This window comes from Gymnodraco acuticeps, unplaced genomic scaffold (genome assembly GCF_902827175.1).
Source record: "Gymnodraco acuticeps unplaced genomic scaffold, fGymAcu1.1, whole genome shotgun sequence".
Classification (NCBI taxonomy): Eukaryota; Metazoa; Chordata; class Actinopteri; order Perciformes; family Bathydraconidae; genus Gymnodraco; species Gymnodraco acuticeps.
Genome location: NW_022991575.1, coordinates 1398484 through 1411739, shown reverse-complemented (window position 1 = coordinate 1411739; position 13256 = coordinate 1398484). Strand labels below are relative to the sequence as shown.

The 13256-nt window shown below is 40.8% G+C and overlaps 1 protein-coding gene across 1 annotated transcript in view; it reads right to left on the bottom strand.

The window, feature by feature from the left end:
- The window catches only part of LOC117533649 (C-myc promoter-binding protein-like), a gene marked incomplete in the record, with an annotated part of 72684 nt that extends 62294 nt beyond the window's left edge, over positions 1–10390 (bottom strand). The window contains 1 exon segment of the mRNA XM_034197537.1: positions 10138–10390.
- Between the last annotated feature and the right edge of the window lie 2866 nt (positions 10391–13256).

Below are 13256 nucleotides of genomic sequence, written 5' to 3'. Positions count from 1 at the left end.
CATCTAAGCTAATTTACAGATGGCCCTGAGATTGCCCTGAAAAATGCGCACGGACGACATGACGCATGAAGGGTTTGGGGGGCCTCCCCTAGAACATGTAGATGTTTGCAGGTCTTAGATGCTGTCTGGTGCATTCTCTAGACTGAATTATAAGATGAACCACCACAATATTATATGTTTCAATTTTATTCTTCATTTCACTTGTTTGTTTGTTCTTGTTTGTATGTGCTCACTTGCATGCCCTGCATAGCTATAAGAAATACTTAAGTTGTTGGTCAAGACACTTTCCATCTGATGAAGGCAAATGCCTTCCCAGATGTAAAAAAGTAGAAAACATTACATTCAGTTATAACTGCCAAAACAAACATTATTTACACTATTATGCCCCCTGTTAAAAATGTTTGTAATGTTATCTACTGTAAGTTGGTCGAACGAATGCCTCCTCATCCGGAAGCTGACCGAGCAGACCCGAGCAGCAGTCGAGAGGAGCTGAGCGCATCCGCGAAGCACACAAAATGGCGACGTCAGAGTTCCCGTTAGCCGGCAAATCTAAATCTCTTCGGTCAAAATAATTTCCCTTGAGCGCAATACCGCTTCAGTTGCGCCACTTATGTGACAGACAAGAAGAGTATGTGACAGACAAGAATAGTCAATTCTGATGTCTAACACTTAATGTGGAGAAAGAGATGTCCTGTATGGGTTGATTGTGCGTTGATCTGTTGGTAATGCCTCGGGGTTCCGGTGGGCATGTAAACAAATGCATAATGCTGCGCTATACTTTGTGGCCTCACCCAGTTGCATAGCGACACTTATTGTTTAGGTGTCTTTTAATAAGCAGGTAGTCGCTAGAACTAGCTGGATCTGATCGATATGGACATAAACGCGAGTGACGGGAGAGAGAGATCAGCTGCTGCTGACGAGTCGACACGCAGCTCTGCATGATCACATGCAGCGGTGAGCGGACAAAACACACACTTCAGGTTAGAATATCACACGTAGCTATTTTAATGACCTCTCAAACTACCTAAACTAGTTATGGATATGTTTAGTTTTACTGTCGGTTCACTCATGAGTCATGACTCCTTAATGTCGAGCGACGAGCCCTGTACACTTTTTGTCATATTCCATGGAATGCTCTTAACATCTCGATAGCAATGAATATCTGAAGTGCTTTGACAAAAAATCCATTAAAAAATTTCATCTGTGGAAGCAGTAATACTGTAAAAAGTACAACCAATCCGTTTAGCCGTGCACGCACAAATGTATCTCGTGCCCTCATTGGGCGTGCCGTCTTTGGGCGTGCATTGCAGCAGTACTTCAATGACTCGCCAGCAACAGGCGGCCACTTTCACCAGTCTGCTGACGTCATGTGCGCGTTCATGTGTGTTGGAGGAGGTGCTCTGTAAGGAAGTCTGAAGGAAGGGGCGGATTCTTTTCGGCTGTGTACTTTCAAATTTTAGTGCACTCGAGCCGGTTTCTGAAACGTACCTACCCCACCTTTAAGATTGACAAACATCATATGTGTAATTTGTGGCACAATTCAAACGGGATCGAAAGATAATCTTTCTCTCTCCATTGATTTCAATGCATACTTTTTTCGAAATAAGGTCCCATGAGTCCCACCGGAGGGGGAGGGACTTCGCCTCTCTATTGCACCTTTAAATGTGCTCATAATCTGCTATTAAAAGCCTGCATGTGAGCATGTGTTTGGAAAAGCAGGCTGACAGGCAGTGTGAAGAAGAGGTGAGACATTGATGAAGTTCTTTATGTGTGCATGTGTGTGCACTGTGCAAGCACAAGGTCCTGGGGTCACATTCTTGTGTTTCACAGGGAAAATGAAAGCCATAACGTGGTCAACATGTGTGGTTTTGTAAAGAGCAGGACATCCACATAAACCTACGCCAATCCAAATCCAATTCATTCAAAAAAAGAAATATGAAAACTAAAACATCATATGGAATGTATAATGAGAGGAAGGGTGGAATTACACAGGGACTCATCCAGTACATTGGATATCTTATTTCTTGCAATGACTGCAGCTTTTACGACCCAGAGGGATTTTTCATGACTAAATTGATATAAAACAGACGGTTTTGGAGGGTATTGTTTCATGGAACCCACAAAGTTAACTACTCAATTGTTGGAAAACTGTAACAAAACAAAAACAGACCTAATGTATTGCAGTCCCATGCATGGGAAGGACCGGAGAGCTCTGCAGTGTCGCCTGGCTGTGAGACCGACCTCAGAGGCACATGACAGAGCAGAGAATGATACTCATCCCTGCCATGCTGTCACACTGCTAAAAATACAAGGCAAAACAAAGCAGCAGTGCTTTGGCACGGGTTACATAAGGATTACATATGCTGTATATATATTGCATATGTGAGACAATCCAGACTTCCCACTAAAATCAAACCACCTCTATTGTCTCTGCCTGCCCTACATCTCAAAAATGGAAGTTATTCACCCAAGAAGCACAGGTGACAGAATGAACTCAAAAGGCCCTGCCCCATCAGTGATGGTGAGCATTTATGGATTACACGACAACTGATCCACTCAGACACTTTGCTGTATTGACACAACAACACAACTATTCTTTGTTTATGTTCCCAGACAATCTTGTATTTTGGGGGAATCAAGTGTAACAGTATGAAACACCCATGTATGTAGTCATGCAAAGATCATCATTGGATTCCCTCCATTCACAACATGCCTGACACATAGATATCTGCATTACAGCTTAAGTGATCTGATCCAAACATCTTAATTGTTTGGCTGCCCTACTTCTTCCCTGGCAGACTGACCTGGAAGAGAAAGCTCGACTTGATCTTGAGGTAAACGCCCAAAAATAACCGATTCCTCCCTGCATAAAAAGCTGTGAACATTTAAAGAGTATTCGCTCAGGGCAACAAGCCTCTTTAACAGGTCGCTGGAACCCTTCACAGAGACCCTAAGGCACTACACATAATATCTATGTGTTTCTGAATCATTTATGACTTTGGTTCGTTCAGCACAATTGCCTTAAGACACAGTTTTCCCAAAGGCTTCACAGACTATTTTACTCTGTAAAGCTGAAATCCGCATTTGGCTGAGAATGCCTTAATTTATGTTGTTAGCTTGCTTTTAAAAGGTATTTTATGACATGTCACAGCTGTATCCCTAGATGAACTGATACTCAACAGTGATCACGCGAGTAGTGTGGGAGCCAGAGAAACAAGAGGAGCTTGGTGGAAAAGCCACAGGCCCAGAAACTTTCAACTTTCAACTGTGAGGGAACTGGTGCCAGAGACAAAGCTTCCCAGCCCAAAACTCGCTGACTTCTAACCACAGCAGGAGTTCAGGGAGGAGTTCGATAAGTATCCGGACCCAGCAGTCCTTCAGCCCTCTTCCACAGGCGTTTTGTTTTAGCCAACGTGACAGGGTAACAATTTCCAGCTGTTTCGAGTTCAGGAGGACTGGGGGTCAGTGAAACTCACCAAAGGGACTCTCGTTGGAGACCCAAGCAGCCGAGTCGTTGCTCTTGGCTCCAGCTGTATAGACATCCAGCCACAGCAGGGCAGACACGTGGAGGAGGTGAAAAGGAATGTGCTCGAGAACATAAAACACAAGCCAGTAGGAAGCCTCACTAGCCGAGCATCTGCTTCTAGTTAGCCCTGAGGAGTGGGGCGTTTGGCTGTTGTGCCTATTTAGCCACATCAGGTCATATAACAGTTTGGAGGAGAGAGGAACACTTTGAGAAACACGTTTGACTTTTGTGTGCAATACTGTAAATCTGTAAACCTGAGGTGTTATTTAACCCAGGGGTTCCCAACCTTTATTGTGCCAAGGACCGGCAGATACATTAAAACAAAATCGCAGACCGGTTGACAATTTTAATATTTACTCACCACCAGCAGGTATCAACAGAGGCTAATTGTATGTAACAGCCTGAACAAATACTAGAACAATATGCATCCAAAACATATTAATGTTTAAAAAAGAACCGGTGTCGTTTTTTGGTTTTTCAGAAAAACGGAAAACCAAAAAACCTACATTATTCAGTTTTTAAACCAAAACGGGAAAACAGATAAATCAACGTTTTGGTTTTGTTTGTATGATTTACGGATAATCATGGGAAAACAAGGACAAGGCGCATTATGAAGGAGGGGGTGTGTGTGTGTGTGTGTGTGTGTGTGTGTGTGTGTGTGTGTGTGTGTGTGTGTGTGTGTGTGACACTGGCATTTGTTTTCAGAAGATATTATGATAGTGACGTTCGTTCCGGTGCACGTCCGACAGCATTTCGCACTAAATCGAGATTAAGATTAAACTAATTTATTTTGGGAACACCCGCATATAGGCTACCTATGGAGTTAGCAAGATTTGTGTACATTACCGCGAGAGTCCCGGACATGAATTCATAGATCAAGGCAGACTGGTTTACGCTCCTGTTTTGCCAATCCGGTTCTTAAACAAATAGCTCTACACCCCTGGCTGACATGTCCTTAAAATGAAGTCTGAGTTTGAAATATATCTCAAATAATGTATGCACTGCCATTTCCCCACATAAACATAACAGTCTGCAATGAAACGGTTGTCTCCTGTGCGCTCCTCTTCCTACTTGGCGCACCGGTAACTTTCTCGTGCGCACGAGAGGCTGAGACCACAGGCTGATTCGCCGAATCCCTCGGAACATCATAAAAGCCATGGCATTTTTAACAGTTTTCTAGTGAAAGTTTAACCAGGCTACTGGATGAAATAATATGACTGGTATTATAGGTGCAAAAATTAAACACATTTTGAAAAAATATTATGATAAAATATTTTTATATATTTATAATTCTGCAAATATTACGTTGAATTTGATTTTACTCTCATCATTTTGACCCTGAAGTCTGGCAAAAGCCCCTTTAATACAAGAAACCGATGGGACATTCTGCCTGTTCTTTAAAATAAATCCTCCATAGTGGCTCAGCTTTATTGAAATGAAGGTACAAAGAATGCCCACAAAGTATTAGCGAGATAACATGACAATGTTGCTTTACTTAATAATGTTAGGAAAGGTTTTGCTGGCCCTTTTCGAATCTTGATCAGGGTCAGACACAGAGGTTGTATCTATTAATGTTCACTACTTGCCTTGACATGAGCAATGTGACTACTTTCACAGATCAAAAGTCGATTGAAAAATGATGTAGAGTAGAGGATCTATTGGAGGAATATGGAGATAACAATGTCAGGGTTAGTCATTTGTGCCCTGTTGGGACTAACCTATACCTAATATGACTAATGCTAATGGTACCGTGAGGTGTAAAGAGATTGGTTGGCATATCAAGTGCCTCGATTAACTTTGTAGAGGGTCTCGACCTGAATTTCAAAAGATGTTTTAAAAGTCCCCTCAGGTTCAGGGCAATCTCCCTCTCTCGGTATGAGTGGAGGACCGTTATGTGTTTGTTATGGAAAATTAAGCACAAACCGTGATGGGTGGCAGTGCAGCAGCATGAGAGGCAGCAGTGACAGACTTCTACTGACTGATCCTATTAATATCACTCACTTATTACATCTAGGGAAAAGTAAAAACTATAAGCTATGAATGAATAAGCTGGCACACTCGTATATCTCCATGGATTTTTAAGCTGATAACAATGTTTTAGGTTTAATAATCGCTTTACTATATATATCGACAGATTTTTTACACACATCTGTATTGGTTCATCCGTCCTGATCCAGACAGTAGTCAACCTCCTGGGATTTTCAATGCCCCGGATCTATTTTTTTCCATCTCCATTTGCATTCATTGAAATCAGACTGGGCAATTCTTACTGCATTCAAGTGTGGTTGTGTGGTCCATTATTTTAGTGATCTGATGTACCGGAGAATTGTTTTTTTCCTGGTACAGGATGTTCTACCTGCTGCTCCTTTAATATCAGAGCCATTTACTGAGCCTCCTTCAGCTAATCTTTCATTATACCGGATTTTTCAGTGACGCTTGCAACCACCATGTAAGAATAGAAAGTCATTTTGAAAAAAAACAGCTGCAGGGTGAAAATGCATTTCAAGGTCATATTTCAGTATAGAGAATATATCACGGGAAATACTGGGATCACAATCCCCAGGCTCAAACTCAATACAAGAGGTTCCCATCCTGACTCTGTGTACAGTATAAGCAAGGGAAGCGCTAACGCAGAGCCCTGTGGGAACTAACGCCATGTGAAACCTGATCTGTCCAACCTGCCTCTGCTCCTGATCTTTTAACTCCCTAGTTGTCAGAAAAATGTGTTTAAGACTGGTGTTTTGCCTTTAAGCGAGAAAGAAGGTGTTTTGGATGAACACACACGTTTGCTTTCCATTATGATTTATTTTGTATTTGCAAACTTGAGAGTCTGGCAGTTTGGGTTAAGTGGCGTCTTTAGTCTGTGAAGATAGGCGCCTTTTCTGTCTGAATGAGGAGAAGAAATGGAAGAGGAGGGGAATTACGTTTTACTCCTGTGAACCCAACACACACAGCTTGTTCTTTTTGCCAATTTCCTTGCTCAAGGAGGACCTCTTATGCTTTTTGGGGGTTTTCCTTTCCTTCAGTGTTCTATAGGTTTGTAGGCATGTAAAAGACTGCAAAGGCTACAATCCCAAAGTTCTCCCACTACCCCCAGAACATTAGCATAGTATATCCTCATTAAATGCTTCATAATTTCTTATTCTGAAAGAGTTGTGACAGTGGAGTTATACATCCAATTTCCCTATCAACCCCTTCAGTCGTAGCATCTGCCTTCCTCTAAAATGTGTCACTTAAACCTAACTGTTCAACACACACACACACACACACACACACACACACACACACACACACACACACACACACACACACACACACACACACACACACACACACACACACACACACCACACACACACACACACACACCACACACACACACACACACACACACACACACACACATCACACACACACACACACACACACACACCACACACACACACACACCACACACACCACACACACACACCACACACACACACACACACACACACACACACACACACACACACACACACACACACACACACACACACACCACACACACACACACAAAAGATGACTTTGCTAGGAGCTAGGAATTTCACTTTAGTGTTGAGATCAACTCCCAAATTCATCTTGCCTAAAACAGATGCCACCCATCAGCTGAGGATACATCCTACCTTTCTCCCTGCAGACAATGCTGTGCAGCTAATTAGTGTTTGTGGATGGTATTCCCCCGGGAACCTGGAATCTCAGTTGCTCTGCATGCAAATCTGAACCAGCCTTTCTTTCCAAGTACAAGCTCTCCTTTTGGCTAAAAACGGTGACAACGCTGTGAGGTGACCTTCACACAATGTTCTGCTTTTATCAAGGACTTTTCACATTACTAAAACATTAGTCATGCTTCCAACAAGTCTTGATACTCAAATATCATGTCTACCCCTTTCTATATTGTATCCATTGTTCTAACTAAACTTCCTTCACATTGAGTCCATCAAAACCAAAAAAACATGATACATTTCTTGATTTTGTGTATTTTTTTCTCTACCTTTTTATTTGAATATATACATTTTGTTATTTTAGCAATCTTCTCTGTAAACCTGTTACATGATTTGAGTGGTGGGTTTGATAATCTCAGTATAAATATTTCAGTGTTGACAAATCCTTGTAGAAAAAACTGTTTATATGTTTATTCATTATTAATCTCCTCAAAGGAAAAATACAATGTAAAACACATTGCTAGTGATGTGCCCTTTGGAGTGGACTATATGGGCCACATTTAAACACTGTTGAGAAAACGTTTCAGTAAAATGCATGCATGATATGCATTCCTCAAAAAAAAAGAGCAAGAATTTCTTCCAGGCCTGCTATGTAGCATCTGCCAACAATCATGAAGAAAGGATCAGAGAGCGAGAGAACAATATTAACAGTGAGAGGGGCAGGAAATGGACCAGAGTGACAAAAGCTGGACTGTCACTCATTTTTGGCAGCAACATTTCTTGCTCTGTTGCTCTTCCGTGCAGTCACTAACTATTTTACTATCTCCAGTTGTGAGAATACATTTAAAATTCAACTGCGGATGGTTATGTGTATTTAACAAAACGTGAACGCAATTGATGGAAGTTTGCTATTTAAAAAAGTACATTGGTCTGCATCATCAGCTTAGCTTGCTAAGGACCTAGACCAACATGTTACTAAAATAAATGGAAAACCAAGTCAAGTCGAGCCATGCCTAACCATGCAGTACAATCACAGATGATATGTGTTCCACTCAATTGAATCAGACCCAATGTGCCTCTTTGTTGGTGTGAATGAATATGCAAGAGGGAAATAACACTCACCCTGTGTGCCTTTAGGTTTTAGTACCATCACGGCGGAGGAGGGGACATTTGGTGTTTGTTATAGGACGAGAGCAGGCATTAACCCTGAGGCTGGGGTCAGGATCAGAGGAACCAGGTTACTGAGCGTACCTGAACTCATCAATCAGCACAGCAGACACCGTCTAACTGTCATCTTTTTACTCGCAGCCGTAAATCCTCTTCTGGGATGGACCTGCACGAGACTCCACACAGCCCAGTCAAACAGCCTACGCAATCCATGCCAATTGGCTCTCATGGTGCAATACTTCATTTCAAGTATGATGACTCTTTTTCCTCCCTGGCATTCCAATAAGGCGCCTCATTTGCCCTCCGAAACGAGAACAGACAGAACACAAACATCCTGTCTATCATGTGCACACCAACAAAATCTCACCATAAGAAATTCGTGAAATGTGAAGATACTCTTGAAAGTAAAAAGCCCACAAAAAAAGGGCTGAGGGTTTTACAGGATTACAGTGTAGGTTACCTTTCTGGTATGTGACGCTGAGGTTTGCAAATGACAGGCTTGAGAGTATTTCTGTCACATTTAGGATTCGAACAGACTTGACTGTCCAGTGCGACGCCACTAAACGATGCAAGGGGAATTTTTCCAGAATGTGGATCCTGACCAAATTATTCCGTCTAATCAGAAAACAGTGAACTAACCCCAAGCAGATTTCCCTTTCTGCAGCTTAGTTTGCTCAGATTTGTTGGACAGTCATATTAGCACTGATGCACCAAAACACAAGTGAACACATTCCCCAAACGTACACATATTTGCAAAGCTGCATAAGCACACACCCACCGCTCTTTAGCCTAGTGATGATTTCTCTGCCTTTTGCTTTATAAATGATGAAACAAGTAATGATTGACACAAATACCTTATGAAACAACTGACAGCTTTATAGTACGACCTTCTTCGTTTATATTTACAATTAACCCATCATTTTGTTCACATCCTAATTCTCCTACACTACAATGTTATTATGTTGGTTTAGGTTATTATGATGTATTGCATGTCTGTCCGGGGAGAGGGATCCCTCCTCTGTTGCTCTTTCAGAGGTTGCTTCCATTTTTTCCAGTTAACAAGGTTATAAGAGGGAAGATCTTCCTCATCTGAATCTAAGGTTTAAGGACATAGAGTGTCCTATCATGTACAGCTCCTTGATGCAAATCTGATTTGTGTTATCAGAATACTTAAAACTGACTTTATATCCTTCACAAATCATGACATAAAATATACTTGCACATTGTGTGCCAATGCCTAATTGCAAGGTAAAGCCCGAGCGATGCATTTTCCCAGACAGAATTGCAAACTGCACGACCAAAAATATCCTCAGCCAAGCAGGGTGTACGTACGCAGAGGGTAGCTGGAGTTGTGGGTTATATTTAGTACTTAATGACCCCACACGCTACCGGGTAAAACATACATGAATCACAAGATGAACGCACGTTTAATTTGGTGTGACGACCATAGGTGACGACACGCAGCACAGGTGAATATGGAGCAATTTTATTTTATTTGCAAACAACCTGTGGCATACACTACTTCGTGAATGAATCACCGGAGTAACAAGCATGGGGTCAAACGCAATGAGTGCAGAATTGTAAAAAAGTGACAGAAAAAACATGAAACCAATGTAAACAAATACGCAACATAAGCTGGCACAGCTAGCATGAGGGATTTCTAGCTAGTAGTAACTAGCAGCTGTTGGTAAATCCCTCCCCGGCCACACACTAACGGTTCATCATCTCTACGTTACTTACCCCGCTTCTTATGGACGGCAATTTAGTCCTCTCACACACACACACACAACTTCCCCCGGTGTCGTCTACCGGTGCTGTTTCATCACTGCACCGTCGGTACCGAAAAAAGATGACGTGACCTGTACGGGTGATGTTTATAGTCAATGTTTCTGTCTCAGAGATTAACCGTTAGCTGTCCGACCGCGCGAGGCTTCTGGTCTGTCTGTCAGTCAGTCAGTCAGTGCGCGAGCCGGCTGTCCGCTCCGCCGCCATCTTGGTTTGTGATGGGAATCCACCTCACGCACACATTCTCTCTCTCTCTCTCTCTCTCTCTCTCTCTCTCTCCTCTCCTCTCTCTCTCTCTCTCTCTCTCTCCTCTCCTCTCCTCTCCTTCTCTTCTCTCTCTCTCTCTCTCTCTCTCTCTCTCTCATCTCCTCTCTCCTCCTCTCTCTCTCTCTCTCTCTCTCTCTCTCTCTCTCTCTCTCTCTCTCTGTATATCGATCAATATATCCCTGTCTTCTGTCGTTCTCAAACACACATACACTCTAATTCTTCTCAAGCCGCCCCCTCACTCTAATTTGAACCATTATAATTGTATATTAATGTGATTTGATTATAATCAAATTAAAGTATGATATCATTAATTTCTTCGTGTAGTGCATATGTCAGATGGTCTAAAACGTTCTCACAAAGATATGTAGGCTACAAGTGTGCACCTTATCTCTGTCTTTTTCACACACACACACAAACACACACTCTCGCTCTCTCTCACTCCACAGTGACAATGCTGACAATGGCTGCATATTATAATACCTCAATTGTATCTAATACATATGTTACATTGTGATAGAAATGAAACTTTCCAACAATAACCTGTCCAACATTTCTCTAAATATTTTCCAAAAAAATTAAAACACAAGTTTTTATTTGATGGTATCAAGTTGGAGATTTCAAATATGTGTCATCTTACAACACAGGGTTGCACTATGTAATGTCAGTTATGCAATAACATCCATGCCAATGACACTATTTCAAAATGTACTTCGTTCCATAACGAAATACATTTTCCTGTAAGGGATTAATAAAGTAGGCCTATGTCTTCTTCTTCTTCTTCTAACCTGCGCAGGCAGCACAGCGCCATCGGCTGTTTGACATCTGTGTTGTACTCAATTTCATTTCAGCAAAACTAACAGCACATGCAGCTTGTGAGCGACAAGTAAACAAAAATGTCTCATGTACCAACAGCTTCACAGAACACTGCAGACAAACAAACACATAATTCACAAGCTCGGTAACTGAATCCAAATGGAAAATATGCCGTGTTGCCTCTGTCAACACTGAAAGGCTGCATTAAATGAAGATTTACCAGCATCTCTATTACCTGTGGCCATTTGATTAACAGATGTTCAACGTTATACCTGCAGCTGCCTTATGCAGTATGCACCTGCGCTCCATTTAAGTGGGTTCACTTGCTGCTATTCCAGCTTCATGTCTAAATGGAGCACACACCCGGTGTCTTGCCAGCCCAATTCCTTTAAAATATGTGTTCAGGTTGCACACAAACTACCAATCCAGTGTATTTGCAGACTACATTTATTTACCCCAAACAGCCAATGTGCCAACTGAACAGCTACGTACACACAATGTGTGCTGGCTGTGGTGTTTGTTTGACAGCTCGGCCAATCGAAAAAAGGAACAGAAACAGCTCTTTTATGATTTCCTCCACCCCTCTCCATTTCAACTTTATAAGATGATAGTGTATGCTGGCTGGCAAATAAGAACCTTAAAATGAGCAAATTCAAGCTAGCTAAGCTGCAGGTAATTATTCAGGTCTTTGAATAAAAACTTCTTGTATTGTGTCCGCCTGTACTCCTGAGATCATACATTACTGTAAATGAAACTCTGCTGTTATAACATTTTGTTACATATTTTCACAACAATTTTAAAAATACAAACATGTTTAACCCTTGGTGTTCAAAGTTCCTGGCCGTTATGATTTGTTATTAAATTAACTGAATAAAGACATAAAGTATTCAAACCATTTGCCATCTGTGAGAAAAACATTTATGTAGAAATGTGAATGAAATGTGTTTTTACCAGACTTTGTATAGGTCCTAATGAAATGTCAAAGATATCATTAGTGAAGAGTACACTTCATTTTTATCATTAGAAAGCAAAAGTATTATTTTGGACGTTATCCAAATACGTACACAAAAACTTTGTAAGCTTTGTGACTTTTGAAGCAGTGCCATGGTGGGATATGTGTTTGGGCACCTCTTCTTGTTGGCTCTGGTGTTCCAGCATGCATTTCAAAATGAGACCATGTGTAATAATATATTATTGGGCCACACGGTCTCATTTGAAGCATTGAAGCATAAGAACATGTTTTTGTTTGAGATATCAGGCATACAGACTTTGAAGTTTGGGATGTGTCAGTATTTCAACAATAAGAAAAAATACAATACCAATCTTTTAATCTTTGGTTGCCTCTAAGGGTTTGCAATGGGAAACTTTTTTTACACATGTAATTAAACACATTCCACATCATCACATAAAAACAACGAAATCCATCAATCCAAGATAATAAAAATAAAAATATTATAATAATATAATATAAATATAATATATAGGAAATCCCATCTCCAGTTGAGAAGCCAGTGGGGCTTAATCAAATCCTCTCACTCAAAACATCAAAATGAAAAATAATACAGAAATATCAGACCCAGCAGGAAAAAAAGGAGAAATAAATGCATACATAACAAGGAACGCATTAGTGATTAAGATAACTCTTATGATAATTATTTAATAAATAAATAAACAAATCAGGCATTATGGAACAAATATTGACATGAAAAATGACATACAAAATGTGTAACATAATCATGCAATTGTTGTATAATCAAATAAAAATGTCAAAGCCACCAGGTTGTGGCAAACACATAAATGACTCTATTAGTCTTATTGACAGCCCATGACTTTGTGAGTCATTATGAAATAAAATGACCATTTCCAAAATAAAAAACGTTTGAATTAAATAAAGATGCCCTGAAATAAACCCTGTTATATCAAAATAGAAGCTGGGAAGAATATAGCGTAGCATAGAGTTTTCTAAATAATCAGTATTGTATGATGATATCTTC